Source organism: Camelus dromedarius, chromosome 2 (genome assembly GCF_036321535.1).
Source record: "Camelus dromedarius isolate mCamDro1 chromosome 2, mCamDro1.pat, whole genome shotgun sequence".
Classification (NCBI taxonomy): Eukaryota; Metazoa; Chordata; class Mammalia; order Artiodactyla; family Camelidae; genus Camelus; species Camelus dromedarius.
In genome coordinates this window covers 80,065,031-80,085,589 of record NC_087437.1, presented here as the reverse complement: position 1 = coordinate 80,085,589, position 20,559 = coordinate 80,065,031, and the positions used below count along the sequence as shown (strand labels likewise).

Below are 20,559 nucleotides of genomic sequence, written 5' to 3'. Positions count from 1 at the left end.
CATTCAGGTATGTGTCTGGAGGGAGAAGACTTATAAATCAGTAAGCTATGTAGTATGTTGGAAAATGATTAGTGCTGTAAACTGGATGAGATGAAATCATCGAGGAAGCAAGTGTGCATAGCAAGGTGAAGAGGGCAAAACTTGAGCCCTGCGGGCAGTTCCATCACTGAGAGAGAACTTTGTGAGACTATGGTGGAAATCAACCTTTATCCATTACCCATTTCACAAAATGCTAGTAAATGTCAGCTTCATATTTCTAGGTTGGCTGAATAATAAAAAGACAAAATCTCACCTTCATATCCATATTGAAAAGATACTTTTATCAAATGATAGAAAGGATGCAATCTCCTGTAAGCAGGGTCCTAAAATACTGACTCCTTAACTATGCTTTATTATCGCTCCACGTGACAAGGAGGGCTTTTTACTTTCATTTTCTAGCTGGAGCAATTCAGTCATTGAGGTTTCAGTTATATGATTTTTAACGGAAGTTGGGAATGAGCCATCTAGTTTGAGGAAACAGTTACAAATCAGGGTGCCTTCCTAGTCTATATCCAGCCTCTTTTAGGAACTGAAGGGCACTGGTCACCTTTCCTCTGATTAGGAAACATTAATAAACTCCTTTTCTAAGCAGGATGACTGCTCAGATTTCCACTTCTGGTGCTATCAGATACTGTTGAATATTTTATAACGGCTGAAATTATTCTCCATTACAAGCATATGCTGCACATACAACTAATCAAGTATTCAGCCAGGGCACACCACCTGTAAAAGAGGAGACAGCCCCTTAATACGGGGCTCAGAGTTTTCAAATAACTTGTAAAATTTTCCCTTGGAAGTTTGTGGAATGTGTGACATTGCTGTTCACTACATTTTACAAGAAAAATAGTAACAAATAATGTCAGCTACTTTATCTCAACTATTTTATCTTTTCCTTGCTGAAAGCCTCTAATGGAATTACCATCTTTTTAGCTAACCAACTTGTAGGGTATGTGGGTAGTGGAATTCAATATTTATGAAATGCTCATTTTCTCGTAGGATTTTTTTTTTTTGCTATAAATTACAGAATTTATTAATTGCTACTTGAACTTGCTGAATTTCCATTTAACTTTTCAAATGGTAGGGAACATGGCAGATATGCATTCAAAGTAAAACCTGAAACATCCCCTGAAAACATCTAGCTCAGAAGCTTCATTATAGAGTAAAACAACCTCTGGGGAATGAGAAAAAGCTGCCGTTTCTGTCAACATAATTAGGAAGTCCTCAAAAGGGGTTTCTTAGAAGCATTTTTATGTTTTTAATAAGAGTTAACAAAAAATACAAGGAATTTTATATTGATGGCATTTGAAAAGTCGGCAGATGCATGTCTCTCGTATTTACTCCTGAGTAGAACGGCATTACCACTATGCTTGTTTATGGAGCTGACACTGCCCTGAAAAACGTGAACTTGGATTTGTTTGGTGTAGAAAGCACCAAACTCTCTCTCAGCATTAAACAGGAGATGGAAGGCAATGTGAATAGCTGCTGGCTATTATTTTTTAGTAGTTATAGTAGCTTTAAATTCGCTTACCATTTAGGGAAAGAGTTGGTTTCAGGGGATTTACTACAAATTTTAAAAGGCTGAACTCTTGGATTGTAATCTCGGTTCACGGTAGCCACAGGCAGCTTGCCTCTATCACAAAGCAATTGGGAACGTAAATGTTGTTAAAGTACCCTGAGCCAATTGAATAAAATGAAATTTTATAAAGGTATCAGCTAGTGGTATTACTGATGAAATAATGTGCTTTTTTCAGGATAACCATTATTATTAAACAGTCAATAGAATAATATAAATCTACACAATGGGCTTCAATCTTCCCCACAGTCATCCCTAAGCACAATAGTGCATGAAGGAAGCTTTGCTATGGTCAAAGTATCTCAAAAGCTTCCCCTGTATCACCCAAATCCCAGCTTCCCACCTTTCTTCCCAATGAGAAATCATAATAGCTATTGGGGTGAAATGCTTATTAGATGACGTCCAAACCCACTCCAAGATTCTAAAGGCTGGTGGAGGCCCGTAAACAAAAGAGGAGATTGTGAAGCAGGTTCGGTGTCTAGCTCATTCTTCACAATTGGGTCCTGTTGGGGTTTCTGCATTGATGGCCTCTTAGTCATTATTATCCCAATCAAACCAGCTTTTATGATGATATTCCATATCCTATTTTCATCGCTACATGAAATGTAGTATTGAAAGGACCGGGCATCTTTCATGAAGCACAACAGGACATTGATAACTGTGCAGGTTAACTCCTGATCCAATCTCAGGCCTTGTTTCTTACTTTATGTTTTTTTCCCTAGACCAGCAGGCTTTCCCTCATCAGGCTGACGATGTGTCGCTTCACACATACCACTCAAGACTTCTGTACAGTATAAAATAGAAGATCAAAAGCAGGTTGGAAAAAAGGAGTAAGGGAATGAAATGAATATTGAAGGAGATGTAGCTGGAAGGAAACAAAAGTCTATAAAAGATGAGCTCAAGTTTCATGTTGGTGATGATTAGTCTTGCAAAACTTTCTGAGGCCTGTGGAAACATTCGCTTGTCTAAAATACAGTTTTTTTTTTTTTCAAAGACTTCTCATTATGAGCAACTCTTCTCTCATTTGAAGAACTGAATCTTTTCTGAAAAAGTTTGGTAAGGCCAGGCATTTGAACTCTCAGTCACATGCAGCAGAACCAGGCACATGGAGGACAGCTGACTGCACAGAACCAGGGACTTGGGTAAGTGCCCAGCACCGAGGCCGCCTAACCTGACTGCACATGCTCCTTTTTAAATAAGCATGGAAAATTCACTTTAATTTAATGTTTTTAATGACACAAGGCAACCTCTTCTGGTGGTGTGGTTCAAGCGATGGGCGAGTGTTGGGCTGGGAATTATCTTAAACACAGCTAAAGGCAGTGAAAATCATCTTCCCATATCTGGGAACAGGAAGATAGAAACCAATTTTTTATTTTGTGAACTATAATCCCATCCCAAATATTTTGATTAGATTTGGGGGAAGGACTGACATTTTGGGCAGCTTCTTCAATTCTGAGGTTAGAGCTTGAGGTCAGAAGTTGCACAGGTTTTACCACATCATTTTGTTCCAGACGCCAGGCCCATACACGGCCCACCACCAGTGGGCTTCAGCTCACAGACGTTCCAGTAATGGAAGCAAGTAGACAATTTATATTTGAGATTTCTTATCAGGGTTCTATCATACCGAAAAAAGCTGACTGAACATGGCATCATCTCTAATTATAAAAATGATATGATAATTGAAGATAATTATGATTTGGTTTTCTTTTAAATGAAAATTATTTTCAAGATTAGCCTAGTATTAGAATTGGCATGGAATCTCACGTAACCTGGGAGAAATCATCCATAACTTAGAGGAAACATTATGATTTCCATTTCTTGGGTCATCTCTAAGGCTCCTTTCCAAGATTGCCTTTGGTAAAACCAGTTGTTCTGGGTGTTAAGAGAGAGAATTCACTTCTTAGGTTCATATATTTGAGATAATAATAATTTGTTCTCAGGATTGTGACATTATTTGTTTTGCTACTCTAAATTGGCTTATTATAATTTATTTTAGGGGCCAAAGAAAAATAATTCTTAACTGCGAGTTTAAATAAATTGGGTAGCAACAAAGAAGGAACTGAATTTAGTTAAAAATCTAATTTATTTCTTTTAATACATAATAGAAATTACCTCTTTATTATTTCATTCTTCAGTCCCTGGTTTTATCTTATGAGGTACATGTCAGAACTATTATTTGAACCATTGCTCCTAATTATACATTTTTTAATGTCCCTAAATGCAGTTTGACTTTTCTTCACTGATTATGATAATACTTAGTAAAATATCAAAATCTAGAAATATGCTGTATTCATTTCAGAGATTATCAGTAATGTCTTCAAAATAAAATATAGTCATTTTTATTAATAGTCTTATAATGTAGTAGCAAGATCATGCTAGATATTAATGCAAATTCTAAATTCCTTGTAAGACATTTAAAGCTTTTCCCTGCTTTAAAGAAGGCCTATAGTAATGATGCAGAGGCAATAAAATTTTTAATTTTTCTGCTAGAAAATCTTATTTTAAAGGTAACTTTTGAACATAAGCAGACGCTCAGACTGTATATTTAATTAGGGCATCAAACAGTGAATTACTGAAGATTTATGTTTTTATAGCTTTTTCAAAAGCTTCAAAAGCATTAAGTTAATTAGTAGAGAATGATAATCTTTTGTATCATTCAGACACCTATTAGCAATGTTTGCTTGCAAGGAATTCAATTTTCTGGTTAATTTACCAAATGTGTGCTTCCCCCCCACACCCCCAGTATTTAAATAGGAATGTAAACTAGGTCAAGACTTTAAATTAAGCTTGATCTGGTTTGCTGTGTTTTGTCTTCATTACAAAAGGGTGTAGCTGGACACCAGGCATACCAGCTTTATTAAGACAAGATAAAGTAATCATTGGGCTGAGGTTTACAGATTCAGAGTCATTGGTGATTGTTATTAGATGTCTAAGTTGACTTCAGGTGGGGAATTATAGGAATTCCAAACTCTGAAGACTTCAGTGATGAGGTGAAGAAAGGTACATCTCCAGAAAGTAAATAATCAATTGGACTAGTTTCACAGTACATTTCCAAGTATTGAAAGAACATCATGGTAAGTATTTTATTGCTAATAACCAGTAGCCTTTACCAAGGCTTACTGAAAAATATATTATTGAGAAAATGATTTTGGCTGAAAGAAATCTCCTTAGACATATATTGTATCTTGTCCCCCAGATTTACGTGTTCTGTGTGTGTGATAGTCATATACTAATTGTTTAAAGCAGGGTCTGCAAACATCTCTGTGAAGGGCTGGTAGTATTTCAGTCTTTGTGGGTCTCTTTCGTGACTACTCAAATCTGTCATCGTAGCTCAAAAGCAGCCACAGATAATAGGGACACCAATGGGTGAAGCTGTTTTCCAATAACACCTCATTTATAGATACTGAAATTTGAATTTCATATAATTTTGGCTTTTCATGAATTACTTTTTATTTATTTATTTATTTATTTTTACTTTTTTCCACCATTTGAAAATGTGAAAACTGCTTTTGCTCATGGTCCATTCAAAAACAGGTGATGGGTAGAATTCAGCTTGCAGGCCATAATTTACTCACCACTGGTTTAAAGTATTAATTTTCTAGAACTCACAATAGCTTATGTATACTAGCTCCTCAGGAAATGTAAAAAATTAAAATTATATACATGGATCTTCATGGATTTTTAAAAGTGACAAAAGATTTAGAATAGATAGAGCCAAACTGTGAAGAAGAAGAAAATAAAAAAGCAGCTGCTAAGCCTCAAGAACAGCAAAGTTAAAGTTAGATTAATGTGACAATTTGCTATTTCTGTTGCTGTTTATGTGAAAAATCCAGGCGCTAAATACAAAAGATATTTTTAGTTTGGTTAAAAGGTAGTTGAGGCCAAATGAAAATGTCAGCGGCTTTATTTGTTAAGGTGGGTTCTCTATAAAATGAGGTTAACTTGAAACTTTTAATAGCATTATAGTCATTTAACATGAAATGGCATCATTGCAAAGAATAAGAAAAAAATGGAGACCACCTTGCCTTGTGTCAGAATTCAAAATACGGTATCTGCTTGAATATGCTTATCTAATAAATAGCCAGCGTTCATAAAACTACACTATCTCTTAGTTGAGCACACCATTGTTAAACTACTGAATGAAGATCTCTACATTACATGAATTGTGCCTTCAAATTAAACCATTTTCCTCTAGTCAAGATTATATTATGGAATTGGAAAGAATTCATGGCTAACTCTTCTTTCTATTTCAAATGTAATTTATCATAATTTGGATATAAAAAGTTAAAATAATTGTTTTAAAAATACTGATCTTTTAGAGATTTTAAGTCATTATCCGTTTAGAAATATATTTAAAAAACATGAATATACATGTTTAAAAAACTTATGTGTATTTGTGTATTATGCGTATTTATGCTCATGTGTTTGAATTCTGGCACAGCAATTTCCTATAAAAACTTATTTTGAATAAGTATTTAAAATCAAAGTTATGTATTTCTGCTTCTAAAACCCCTACTTTGTCATTATGTCATAGGAACGTGTTACATCAATGTTAATCGAGTGAAAGGAAATGGCGAGAGACTGTACTTAAATTTGATACTTTTTAGTTGTAAACATTTTAAAAATTAAAAATACTATTTACAAGGCATAAAAAGTGCCAGCTGAACATTTTTTTAAAAAGTGGGTCAATTAATTAAAGCTATTTAGAGAACATAAAAGTACTAGCTGAGCATTTTTTAAAAAACTGAATCAATTAATTACATTCAAGCAATTTTTACTCCAAGAGTTTTACATACCTAGATATAATTTCAAATCAAGTTCTAGACCCCAATCTCCTTTTCTTTTGTATTAAAACCATATAAAAATTAATATAAGTGATTTCTAGTGATGGAATTCCTAGTGGGTGGCTTTGAGGATTTTAATTTAAGCGATGTTTTGATGACATTGAAAAATTTAATGTCATTAGTGATACAATCCTTAAAAAGCAAAGCATTATCATGATCAGGATAGATGTCTATACGTGTGATATTCTACATTTTGCTAGATGCTACTATCCCTTTTGTGACAAAATAGTCATTCATTTAACAAGCATATCTTGAGAATCTACAGAGGACTTGGCATTCTGCTAAATGCTAAATACAAAGGTGAATTAACATTCTTGCCTTTGAGAAGCTCCTGGGTTTATTAGGGGAGAAAAAAGATGCACATCTCAGTCAACTAGGGCGATTTTGACCACAGGAGCTATTTGGAAGTGTCTAGAGATACTAAGTGGTCATGACTTGAGAGGGAGTCCTTCTGGCACATAGTGGGTAGAAGCCAAGGATGCTATTAAACATCCTACAATGCTGTTAAAACATCCTACAACAAAGAAATTATCCAGTCTAAAACATCAGTAGTGCTGGCTTTGATTAACCTTCATCTAAGTGTATTTTTTAGAACTGTTATTATAGAATGATGCATAGACTGTAGTGGAAACACAGAAGAAAAACAGTCAATTTGACAACTCAACAAGCAAGAAGGGTTATCTTGATTAGAGGAATATTGTGAAAGAAGAGCTATGTGTGAGTTGATTCTTGAAAGACTGAATGAAGAGATGTTCCTGTAGAGAGAGGGTAGAGTTGGGAAAAGGCGCTTTCCAGACAAAGGCAGCATAGTGAGCAAAGCTTGGATGTGTGAAATAACTTCTTATCCGTAAGTGGGGATGACATGAAGTCTAGAGTAGGTAGGCTGGATGTGGGAGTAAAAACACCTGAGGTTGGGTAGGTAAGTAGGAGTCTCATCTTGGGAGCTTTTTCTTGCTGTGTCATAGATTTGGGTTTTCTTCTGAAAGGGGTTGGAAATGATGAAGGGTTATGAGCAGGGACGTATGATGAGGTAGCCTATTTGTAGGATTTATTCAGCCATGTTGTGAAGTGTCACAATGACTTAAAGCAAAACAAAATCCTACACCATGTGATTAAAGAAGAGACACAGGTGGAAAAAGTCTCCTATAGGAAAGAAGGATCTCTGCTTCTTTTCCTATAAATGATTTACTTCTGATTCAACACCTCTCACTTTATTTGTCAGAACTCTGTCAAAGCAATAAAAGCCTAACTTTAATTCATTTTCTATAGTTTAATAAACGCATTACATTGCTGTTTGGCTGACTCCTGTGGACTTAAGCTGCCATGTTGTGGCATCAGGTAGCATTGCCCTTCCTTTCAGCTTCTGTTTTCAGATTCTTATTGTGGAGCCTTGTGGAGAAAAAAGAATCTGCTTATCAAAAAAAAAAAAAAAAAAAAAGAAAGAAAAGAAAAGAAAAGAAAAAAAGAAAGACAACTAGAAATGCAGTCACAACTATAGCAAAACCTTATTCTCCTGTGTCAGTGGTTCTCAACCTGGGTACTCATTAGAATCACTGGAGGGAGAGATCTGGCTATCTGTGTTTCTTAATACTCTTCACGTTAACTCCAACAACACTGCTATGGATACAAAATATTAACTTCACTTTTTTTTTAAATTTGGGTTTACAATGAATTACTTTTTATATTTGTTTCACCAAGGAACACTCTTTATTTCCATTAAAAGTTAGAATGAATTTTCATTTTTCAAAGCTTACATACACCATCTTTCAGAGGGTGAGTTTCTGACAGTCTTACAGAGCAAGAGGGAACTAGTCTATGATTTCTTACATAAAATTCACAAGTTGGATGAGTCTCACTTGTGTAGCAGAGAGATAACTAGAGATTTGAGCATGAAGTTATGAACAATGATATTTAGACTTTTAAAAGGTCATATTTTGTGCTGTCCAGCTCTGTGATCAGTTGGTTCATGTGGCTGGTAAGCATGGTGCAATGGTGGCATAGCTAGGAGTTTGGTCTTCCTATGGCCCATTCTCTGCTCTTTAGCTATAGGTTATACTCCCCAGACTGGACATCTCCCTCGAAAATGGGATTTTCTTGCTAAAGTGCTACAGGAGATGGTACTCCTGTGATTGTACTGACGTGAAGTCATCCCTGTAGAGAGTCACTACAAATGCCAGCTCGAATCCTTTGTTTACTGAACAAATAGTAGTTTATTATCCATTCTAGGCAAGAGGATGCCTTTCTCTCTCTCTCTCTCTCTTTTTAATCTATCAGGAAACAGAAAGGAAAAGAAGGTTCAGTCTTCATTCTATATAGATTATTTATAACATTATACCAGTAAGCAAAAGAGAAAACACTATTGTTGTAAATTGTCTTCTCTCCAGCCTCTTAAATATTTTTCTTTGCTTTTCTCTTCTTTGCTGTCAGTGTTCCCTTTGTGAAAAAAATTCCTTTAGGTACTAATTACCCTCTAGCCATCTTACGATTTTCTCCTTAAATTCACAAGCTTCCTTAAACAATATCTAATGCCTCTACTGTTGCTTTGATTTGTGTTTAGTGAGAAAGTTAATTTATTTAGATTTGCAGATATCACATATAGGAGAAAATGAGATTATCTTTTTTTCAAAGATCTAATCTCACTTTTCTTCAAATCCCATTTATGGAGCCATCCAATAGATGGACCATACTAAATATCCATTGAAATTCACTTGGCAATTAACTGTGTGTTGCTGGGTGACACCCTTTGTGATTCTTTGAGTCAGAGACATGTATGTCATGATGAGCTTTGGTTTTCATACTGTTCTTGATAGACTACCAAAATAGTGTGAAATACACTTTTCTAAAGAGTTGGGATCTCCATGCCTGTAAGGATTTATGTTCAAATTTGCCAGAGGTCCTGCTGCACTAGTTATAAGGCAATATTATCTGCAGTCTCATCCACATTATTACTTCCCCCTGCTCACCTTCTTCTCCTCACTCACGTTTGACTGAGACCCACTGTTAAGGGCAGTTGACCTTGCCTACTGTGGCCCACAGCCATCTCTAGAGCTTGCCTGGTGCTTTTAGACCTCAGAGACCACTTGGTTTATGAGAGAGAGATGAAAAATTGTGTCTAGAATTATGTCTTATATTCCTAACCCTGGATATTGCAGGGCTATGATCTTGTTAAAATTATGTTCATCTCATTTTAGACACAAAAGCTCATAAGCTATCTTCTTAAGAAGTGATAACTCTCCTCCCCTTCAGAACTCTCATTCTCCAATGTCTTGACATCATTGATCTATAAGCGTTAGGCTGATTTCTGCCTCTTTGCCCGAATGCTACTAGATAAAGGATGAAATGTCCCTTTTCAAAGGTTCTGTAACCCTGTTATAGCTAGTCACATGGATCATGTAGGTCCTTATTTTATAGATAACAAAAAAATCCAAAAGACGCAAAGGAAGTTATTTAAGTTACCACAGTTAGAATAAGTTACCTATGGGTCACTTGATTTTGAGATTTTATAGTGATAAATTACAAATATACAAGATATTGAAATAATAGCATGATCTTTAATTTTTTAATATTTCCTATACACATAAACTTCTTGATGAGTCATTTTAAAACAGAAATATTGTTGCTCCTTGAAAGTCAGGATTGATACTTAATTCTTTACTTTTAATTACTGATTTTCAGGGTAAGGATTTGATATAATGACTACTTCCAGTTATCTATGAATAATCTTTCAAATTAATAAAATAGAAACAATTACTATGGTGTTTATGAAGTGTTTAAATGTAAGGATTTAAATTTTATGGTCTCCCTGATTTCAACATCATTTCTTGAGTAATACTTTTGCATATATATGCTACTTGATCCAACTGGCTAAACCTTTAGTGGATCTCATTTCATTATGCTCCAAAGTGTCGTACTTTGTGGATGCAGTTTTTTTGTTAGCAAAGAGCTGAGTTAGAGATATTGGAAATCGTTATTTTGGGAGCTGCTTTTAGTTACTTCTTTTGTATTATCTATTACAGGTGTGCATACCTAGGAAAAAACATTTAGCCACTTAGCATCAATTCCCACATCTAAAAAACAAAGGCAGTTCTGTTTGCTTCAATGTATTCCTCAGACTGATGACACAAAGGTTAATATTACATCCCCCCAAACAGTTCAACATGACAAAAAAAATATGAACGTTAATGAGAACAGGATTGAAAATGTATTTGAGGCAGAACAAAGTACTGTTATAAATTACCAACAGCCTATTTTATTTTGTGATTATTGCCTCCTAAAGGCTTTTGAGACCTTTGAGAAACAAACAAAAATATAGATGCAAGGAGAAATAAATAAAAGTATAAAACCAATGGAAACTTATTTATATTTTTTCATATAAATTTAATTTTACTATTTTTGTCTGTGGAAGATCAGAACTGCTCAAAAGTAGAAGGGCTAATGCCTTTTTAAACACCATTGAGATTAGGTTGTGAGACCTTACACTGGTTCTATTTCTTATAAAATGACAGGAGATAGATCTGAGGGTGTTCTAGGTGCAACATTTGCTACCTGGTCGATTGTTACAGAGAGAGATCTCTAAATCCTCCTGATGCAAGCCTAAATTCTGCTAAGGGAGGTGATTTTAGAAAGCAAGCCCCAGGGAATTTACCATTGTTTTCTCCTGCAGTTGTTAAAACATCATGGTTTCATTGGCTCTTGATGACAGGAAATCATCTCAGTCATCTTCTAGTTAATGCTTTGTATCATACATGAGGTAACTGAGAGTAAGGCAAATTGTGTGACTTCCCCAAGACCACAGACAGTTGGTGATGAAATGAGAACCGGAGCCCAAGCCTATGGTTGTATTTATTCAAAGGTATGTTAGTGTATGCTGCATAAATGTCACATTATATGAATTAATGGGCAGCATGAAAACAAAAGTATCTCAGTAAGCCTCTAGAAGGAAGTTATTAGGAGGCTCAACCTATAATTTATGATGCTAAAACAATTTATTTTTTCCTAAGGAATCTTTCATTATCCCAAGGTTGTAGAGATACTCTAAATTAATGTCTAGACATTTTAATGTTAATAATGTAATTATTATAAAGCTGAAGTCTTTCCCTTTTGATTAGCAACTTTTTGAGGGCAGAAACAAGAATTCAGGAATGCATATTCTGTGCATCTAGTGAAGTTGCATCAAACTGGCATTTATCATTACAAATTCAGCTATATAATCTCGGGGAAAAAAGAGAAGCACAACTGATTTAAGCAGCACGCGCAGTCTCCCTGTTATTTATGACTGCACGTAAATGTGAGACAGACAGTATCAAATTAATATCTTTCAGTTGGTCTTACTTCCCTTGTAACTCTCTGAGTGGAGGCATCTCAACATGTGGTCTAAGATCTTAGCATTTAAAGATATGAATTCTATCTTGGCTTTTATTATGGCTTCTGAAGCAAAACAACCACTTATTTTGTGTTTAATGTGAGGGTTTTTTTTGATGCTTTATAATGAGTAATTGAAAAAATATTCTGAAATTTTTAACGGTCACATTCAATTAAAGAATCACATTCAATTAAAACTACCAAACCTAACTATTCTTGAAGATGTTAAGCTCAAATTCTATTTATCTGTAAGTCTAAGTAGACATTAACAGTCACTTTTAACAAGTCTTTGAGTAATATATGATCTTATATGCAAAAGTAGTTAATTGATAAACAGAATGGGAAATCAACTACACTAATTCTTATAAAAGGAAGTTTAATATGTTTGAAGGAGTTTAATTACCTGCTTAATACACCATCTCAAGTATTTAACAAGTGCTTAAAAATAGATTTTAAAATTTGTTCAATCTTACATTTTCTTAAATATCTCAACTATATATTTTATTTATATATATATATATATATAATACTGGTAGCATGTCAATTTTACATAAGAAATCTAAATTGTTTACTCTGTTAGATACATCTTAAATCAAAATAAAGGGACTACCTGTTAGTTAATTAGATCAAATTCTCTAACACATTTGAATTACTAAAATACCAGCATGCTTAGATTCTGTAACACAAGTAAATGACTTTCTAGTTTCTGATTATCTTAAATAATTCTATGCCTACATATTCCTGGGGTTAAGAGGTGCTAACCCCACTTGGATAGCAATTATCTTCTAAGCTAACTGCAATTGCTTATTAGCCAGAGGTTTTGACTGGGACAATTAGATTCTTATTTGTAACCATCACACAACATGACCTTATATAAAGACTTGATAAATTAAAGCAGTTGGTCTTATTGTTATTGTAGCCCATATGACTCATCCAGCCCATAAAATCCACATTTCTAATGTTCTTTAGACTCATGTTATATGTTACTCAATTCTTCTCTCTGAAATCTCAGCCATGAAGCTCTTAATATTTGATTAAAATTTGCATTTATTGACTCTTAAGAAATTTGTATGAATTCTATACAGCTTTAAATGTTTCTGATTTTGACAGAATTTTGCATTTTCTCACATTCTTTTGGTCTGGTGGGACCATAGGTTTCTTACGAAAAAAAAATGCTATCAAAACAGTCAGATTTTCTGTATTACAAGAGACTGAATGGATATAATAACCCAAATACAATACATAAACCTTTGCATTTAGTTTTATTATCTCTTTGATCTCTCTTTCTCTTTTCCTCTTTCTTTTCTTTTCTTTTTTTTTTTTTTTGGATCCTGGATTAGGAGAAAAACAGGCATAAAATATACTTTTGGTAAATTGGGGAAAATTGAATATTAAATTAATACTGGATGCTGCATGAATTGTAATTTTCTTGAGTTTGGTAATGGTATTGTGGTTATGTGGAGAAGGTCCTTTCTTTCCTATGAAATGTGTGCTGAAATATTAAGGATCAAAATATCTGCAAATTAATACCAAATGAGTCAACAGTCACCATCACCACAACAACAGATATATAAATGGATAGAGAAAGTAAAACAAAAATATGAGAAAATAATCTCTTTGGAATCTTCACATCTCAAAGCTGTGTTAGATTTTGTGGTGGCCTCAGCATCTGAGAATGTAACCCTGATAATATAGATCTCGTCTCCAAAGATAGTAATCTATTTAATTGTGAGAAGAAAAAAAATTAGCTGTGAAGAGCTCACAGATGGAGTATATCTCTGTGCAGAGATATCTTGGATATCTTTGGACATCTTGGCCATCTTGGATGCGTTCAAATGAAGTTTTGTTATTTCTCTATAAGTGAACTCAAACTATACAAGACATCAATTTTTGCTCATGATGGGAAATACCTAATCTTGCCATTTCAAGACAACTCTGGTTTAAATTTAGATTCTTTGAGGTTAACTGTTCAGTTATAGTCAACATCTCTTCATCCCCTTCTCCTAAACCTCCTCATGTTTCATGCGTGTAAAGGGAGGGTAGGGAGACAGTAGGGAAGTAGTTCAAGTTTAAGACCACAGACTGGAGCCAGATAACCTGAGTTCAGATGATGCCATCTCTACCACTTTCTAGGTGAGTGACCTAAAGTGCTAAGCACACTAAACTGTGCTTCAGTTTCTTCACCTATAGAATGGGGACAGTTATAGTACCTATCTCATAAGTGTGCAGTGAGAATTAAAAGGTAATATTGATAAATACCATTTAATAACTGTTAAATAATAGTTATCAATAACAATTATACAAATAAATAGATAAAAATTTATAAAGAATCTGATGAACAAATTCTTGCCTAGGTGGCTCCTTATGGTTATGGGAAGAGCTACCAGAGTGAAAAATCAGCAGGTGTAGGATCCAGTATTACTAACTACTCACAGGATTTTAGGCAAACTAAGATTTCTTTGGGTTTTAGTAAACGCAGGTGTTAAAGGAATGATCTCTAAGGAGTTTTCCAACTCTAATGCTTTATGATGTTATAGGAGATATGTAAGTTCCAAATGAATAATAAATATTAAAGTCCTTGGAATAGTATAATGTATTTGATAAATGAATATTACAGAATTCATCCCCTGAAGTACATGCACAATATGTTGAAAGGAACAGGATCCTGGGAGGAGAGTGAGCAGAAATGCTGCTGCTTGCTGGCATCATTTGCTCTTTGGCGCCTGCCATTCAACCTGCTCAGCCATGCACATTGCTTATTTTGCCCATTTCTGCCTTCCAAACATGGAGAATTAATCTCAGTGCTAAAGTCTCATATGGCCATAGGGCTTTATCCCCAAAAAGATAGAGAATGAGCTTTTTGACAAATTACCTGCAGCTGTGGAGATTGTAGAGTCATCCTCAGCTTGATTTGCTTTTTTTAAGACAAAATTGGAGATTTGAATATTGTGTCACAGGCACTGTGTCTCCACTCCATGCCACCACGTACCTCACCTCCTTCCTCACTGTCTGTCTCCCTTTCACCTGTGATTTCCATCACAATGGAGCAAGGCTAACAACGTGGGCATGATACCAGTTCCTGTTGCTGTTCAGTGCTCCAGTGGGCCTTGGATGTATGCACATGTTGAGGGGACATTTAAATGACTTTTGTGTGCTGCACAGTTAGAAAAACATTTCCACACTGTCTTCTTTGATCGCCTAAAATCCAGCTATCATAATATAGCAGATGTTTGAATGGATACAAGTAAATCCAGGCGGCTCCAGCCTACCCCAGGGGGTCTCATGTGGCTCCACTGGCTCATCCAGGTTTCCTGTTCTCCAGATCTTACTAGGCACAGCCTCACATTTCAAGTAGGCCTGGGCTCCAACCACAAAATTAAAACAAACAAACAAACCCTTTTTACTAGGGTGGTAAGGGGTCAGTGTTAGAGTTGGGAAAGAAAGGCAAGGAGAATCCCATTTTTTCCCACCAGAAAAATCAAGGAGACCTTTCTGCACCATGGATTATTAGCAGCTCTGGGACAAGACAAAAGATGTGCTTGACTTTAGTTTAAACCTGGGGCCAATGTCAAAATACTTAGCAAGTTGCCAAACTTACTCAAAGCAAATTGAATGTGGGAATAATTCAGGAGGGAGCCAGGATCAGAAAGGACTTCACAAAGGAGGCATCTGACCTCGAGAAAAAGAGCATGTTAGCAGAGGAGAGTTCATACGAGAAAAAGAAAGCAAACAAAAGCATGACATACTCTGGGAGCTGTGATAAGAGCATATGCTGGAGCACGTATTGCATGAGGTGGGAGTGGGTGAGGAAGAAGTCAAATACACTCGTAGGGATTGTTTGGAGTCAGACTGAGAAATGATGAGGCACTTAAGTAAAGATGCCAGTGAGGTTGCAGAGGACAGGAGTGAAGCATTTGGCATCTATGTGAGGGCTAGGATCAATAGAGCTTGAGTTGCAAATAACTATAAAAACTCTAGTTGGAGTTATTGAGTGAAACATAGGGCTAAAATATAGGAGAAAAATGTGATTTGATGAAAAGTTAAGTTCTGTGTATATTGTGTGAGATATACAGGACTTGGAAATGGAATATTTAGATCTGGATGTGAGGAGAGAGAAGAGCTGAAAATCTGATGACAAGGAAAGTATAGGGACTGGAAGTTTAAATTCATATAGTTCAAGAAGAGCTGGGGAGTCCCAAGGTTAGAAAGATGAGGAGAGTGACCAATGTGGTAAGAAATGAGCAACCATAGGGAAGGAGAAGCAGGAGTGTGCAGGGCATGAGGACTAGGGCAGGAAAGCACGCACTAGGGCACAGGGAAGTGTGTGGACAACACTGCAGCTGTCCCAAAGAATTCCAGAAGAGTGAGAAACAAAGAAAGTTGTTGGATTTGGCCACTAGATGATTTCCAGTACAAACAGAAGAGTCATTTCAGGAGGGAGAGAGAGGAAAAAGCAAAGTCCCAGAGGCAGAGTGGATGAGAGTTCATGAACGAGAGACTTAGAATGCGCTACTCTTAACACGTTTCAAGGTAAGGAGAAGAGCAGTGGGTAACACCTTTGTAGTCTGAGAAGGTTATAGGTGAGGGGGTGTAGCCAAGTGAAAGGAAAACTTGAAGTGCATGTTAGGTGTCACTTCTGACCACCAAGCCTTGATTATTTCTTTGTAGAAAGTTTGGACGAGAAAGTCTTCTCAAATATTCTAGGTTATTACCTTAGCTTCCATTTCTCCAGTTATCTCTTTTAGCTGTTACAACTACCTAGAACCCTTGAACACATTTCCCTTGATATGGTGCTGCAGCTTGCACCCAGGCCTTAAGGAAGGGGAGACGCACTTTTTCCACATGCTCATAGGTCACATGGGTGAATCAGTCTATTAAGATATTGGAGTAACTAACATTCTTTTTAACTAAAGAGAGAAAAAAGAAAAAATTATGTAAATAAAATAAAAAGCAGTAACTAGTGTATACTCTAGCTGGTTAAAAGTAACGCTTACTGTCCTGGCATTGGTGACGGCATTTAGTCCATTTGTCATCATGTGGCCCTAATTGGCCTTACCAGAGGAATCTCATCTGTTTGATCTTTAGGTAGCATCACTGCCTTGCTGTGTCCACTGTGGCTGGCATATCTCACATCTTCTTTGTGGATTTTAGTACAGACTCTAGGCCAAGTCTTCCAAGTCTGGCTCTTCAAGTTAAAGCCCAGAGGTTAGAAAACAAAAATCTTCTTTGTCTTTAGCACTTAAAAACCATGGATATTTATGGCTACTCTGAGTTAAAAGAAGTCTGTTTTGAAGTCAGAATTAGGCAATATATATATATATATATATATATTTTTTTTTTTTTAAATACAAGTTTCATTCTTATTTTCCTGAAAGGATCAAGAGCTTTGGGACAACAGAAATGATCAGGAGGAAATTCACTCAAAATATTATATTACTCAGGAATCCCACATAAAGATGGGCAATTCAGGGAATTTCAGGAGTAACTGACTCTCTGAGGTAGCTATAGATCCTAACTGCTCAGTAAGAAGCGATCCCCCGAATGTGTTAGAAATGGTCTCCTCTCAGGACATGTTATGCTTTCTCCAGGCATCCTTTACTTTTCTTTCATTGCACTTACCAGATATGTTTTTAAGTATCTTTTTCATGTGTGCCATTATTTATGACATTTTCCCTCCTTGGTTTGTAAACTCTATGAGGGTAAGGGCCATGTTTGTTTTGCTCACCACTGGATTGATTCCAGTGTCCCAAATCTGACACTTAGACACTGCTCATTAAATTTTGTGGAGTGAATAAATAAATGAATGAACTAACTGAGGAATATCAAATAGTAGAGTATTAATAGAAAGGGGCTCTTTTATACCTTGGTAGGAGTTGACCAAGGTATGAAGTTATCTTTTTTGTTATTGTTATCCATGCAAATACTTTTGATTTTTTGGAGATGGTTTGATATCCAGCCAGAATATATCAGCATGGTGTCCCTTCGGATTAGTGGATTCCTGTGCTAGGCCTGCTCATATATATTTTGTATGTGATCTCTGTTGAGAAATATTTTCATTCTGAAACGATCATGCTAATAGTCAATTGTTTAATTAATTAGAGGGAAAGGGACATTTAAGATAAATAGTTAAATTATCACTTTAATAGTAACTTATCATTGTATTTCATGAAAAGGTAAGGAAAATCAATATACTAACATGTCTTCAAAGCTCCTGCCAAAGAAAAAAATGTACACGTATCTTGAAAATGAACGTGGTGAATTATTTAAAAATGCTTTTAGAGTGACTTAGTTCAATCTATCAGTACCCCAAAAACTAAGGTGCTAGAATAAATGTTCCAAACTAAACACTGTAGATCATTTAAATGCTGTAGAGTACTCGAGAAAAACCCTCAACAGAAAGAAAAATGAGAAAGGCGGGCAAAGGGAAATAAATGAACACTCACGTTGTGTCAGAGAAAACCGGAGTAGGTTTCTCTCTTAGGAGCCGCCTTTAGCATTCATATTTCCTCATGGTATAAATCAGCATCTTTAGAGTCATAACATTTCTAAATGTCTTCTTGATGACTAAACCTGTCTCCTTCTCTGAAGCACTATTCTGAAAGTACACAGTATGTTTTATTCTTTGCTTAGCAAGACAAAGACACTCTATGTTAAAGAATGTATATGTACGTAATAATGGCTATGTCTGATGAAAGTTTTATGTTTTCATTTTCCTTTTATGTGTTGCTTCTAATGTCCAAGTGCAACGTAGAAATCAAGAACGTAGAGCTTCAGGCTAGAGACCTGATCAGAAAACATGTTTCTTCATTAAATAGTTGTGGTCTCCGGCACTTTAAAGCTGGTGATTTTGAAGGGTGAGCGAATATGTCCTTTTTCTAGAGGCAAGACCATGTAGCACTGTGAGACTTGACTCCACAAGACAGTTTTGATTGGCACAACTTCGGTGCCTTTTTGCCCCAGATCTTATCTGGTTCCTGTTGGTTGCTTTGAAGGCTGAAATAGAACTTTATTCCTTGAACTTAAACTTTGATCTCAATTAAAATACACATATTTCTTCTTTCCTTCCCTGGGAACTCTTCAAAATATTTCTAGTTATTTAAAGCTTAATAAGTTCTTTCTGATCGTATCTGAGGAGCAGGCTTGGGTGGGTCATACTGAAGTAACAGGAAAGAGGTTAAGCCCCTGTAAGAGACAGTGAGCCTGTGCAGAGTCACCGGTCAACATGCAGAAGAGGGCTGAGAATGAGAGGACTGGGGTAAGCACCAATGCCTAAGAATCCATTTCATATTTTTGGGTATCTGTGAGATAAAACAATTCACTTTGGTTTACTAAAAAATGCACAAGCCTTAGATTGATGATGAAAGATTTGAAGAAATGATTTTTGGTTTGAATTTTCTATTTTCCCTCCCAGCTAGAATAGTATCATACAGAGTAGCCCACATGAAGGGAATAAAATTAAGAAAGTATGAAACTTTGATAAATTGTTTCTGCAAGAGTTTTTTCTCAAGAGCAGATAAATGCACTTACCAACATACTCATTTTTTCTCATGTCACAGGGGTGCTAGTTAATGCATTACCTTTTTGGGGTGCTAAGAGCCACCTTTATTCATCTGAAAAGGTTAATGCAGCTTTTCAAAGTGTCCAGGTTATTCCCAGAGGATAATTTATGCACTAAAAGTCTGTTTTATTTGGGAAGAACCTAAAGAGAAAAAAAAAGTGCAGTACAAATTAAACACAGGTAGATTTGGTAGTTTATAACTGAAGTTGTTTTTACTGCTGAGCTTCATTTGTATGGATTGATTTATATCCCTGACTATTTAAAATTTCAAAACTTCCTGTCCTTCACTCCAGAATTTCCTATCATTCCTTTTACTTAATTTTTATCCATAGCACTTACTGTAAGTATGCTCTGTATTTCACTTACAGATTTTGTTTTCTTCTTACTTTCCCTAAAATGTAAGTTCTATGTAAAATTTTTTCTAAGTGCAGTACCTCAGCTCCCCTGGACAGTACCAAGTCCATGTAAGCACTTAATAATATAAGAAAAGTGAATACAGAAATAGATCAATATTGATTAAATTTACCAAGTAATTGCCAGATTTCCGTTTGACGTACTATTGTAAGGATCATTTTTTAGAAGGTAGTGCCACATAACAGTTGAAGGTGGTTTCTGGAGTCATTGTGCATCGAATTTTGATTCTCACACTGGTTGTCTCTTTAACCTTGGGCAAATTACTTAACATTTCTGTGCCTTAGTTTTTTCATCCTCAGAATAAGGAGAATAATTTGGTTAGAAAATATGTTTAGAAGAATGCTTTAAAAAGCATTCTGGTACATAGTCAGCCCTTAAAACTCACTAATACTATCATTAAATCAATTTGTGAAAAGAATAATATTCTTTATGCACTCATTGCCTAAGTGAAATAGAGTCATTACAATTATGTAGATATTAAAAAATACTTTGCCTCAATCATCTGAATCATTTAGTTCAAAGCATATTTTAAGAATACATTATTAATATAATTTACTTTCTGAAAATTAGCAAGACATTAGTTTTATTTATTTGACAAACTCCAATTAAGTCAAACAGAGGATTATAATTCCAAAGATCAAGCTTGGTTTTGAATTCTGCTCTGTCATTTACTAGGTCTGTGACCCTGGGCAAGTTAATTAAAAACCTTAGGTTTTGTTTCCACATTTATTACATGGATAAAAATTAAATCTCTGTTAGTAGTTGTATAT

General features: G+C 35.4%; 1 protein-coding gene across 2 annotated transcripts in view; it reads left to right on the top strand.

Moving 5' to 3' along the window:
* Positions 1 to 20,559, top strand: part of ZPLD1 (zona pellucida like domain containing 1) — a 291,846-nt gene that overhangs the window by 233,025 nt on the left and 38,262 nt on the right. The window contains exon 4 of one of the 2 annotated variants that reach the window (XM_010978421.3): positions 2,607 to 2,754. The gene's annotated coding sequence lies outside the window, so the exon portion shown is untranslated. Of the gene's footprint in view, positions 1 to 2,606; positions 2,755 to 18,889; positions 19,073 to 20,559 lie in introns of those variants that run through there. The other variant, XM_064495786.1, reaches the window with a different exon arrangement.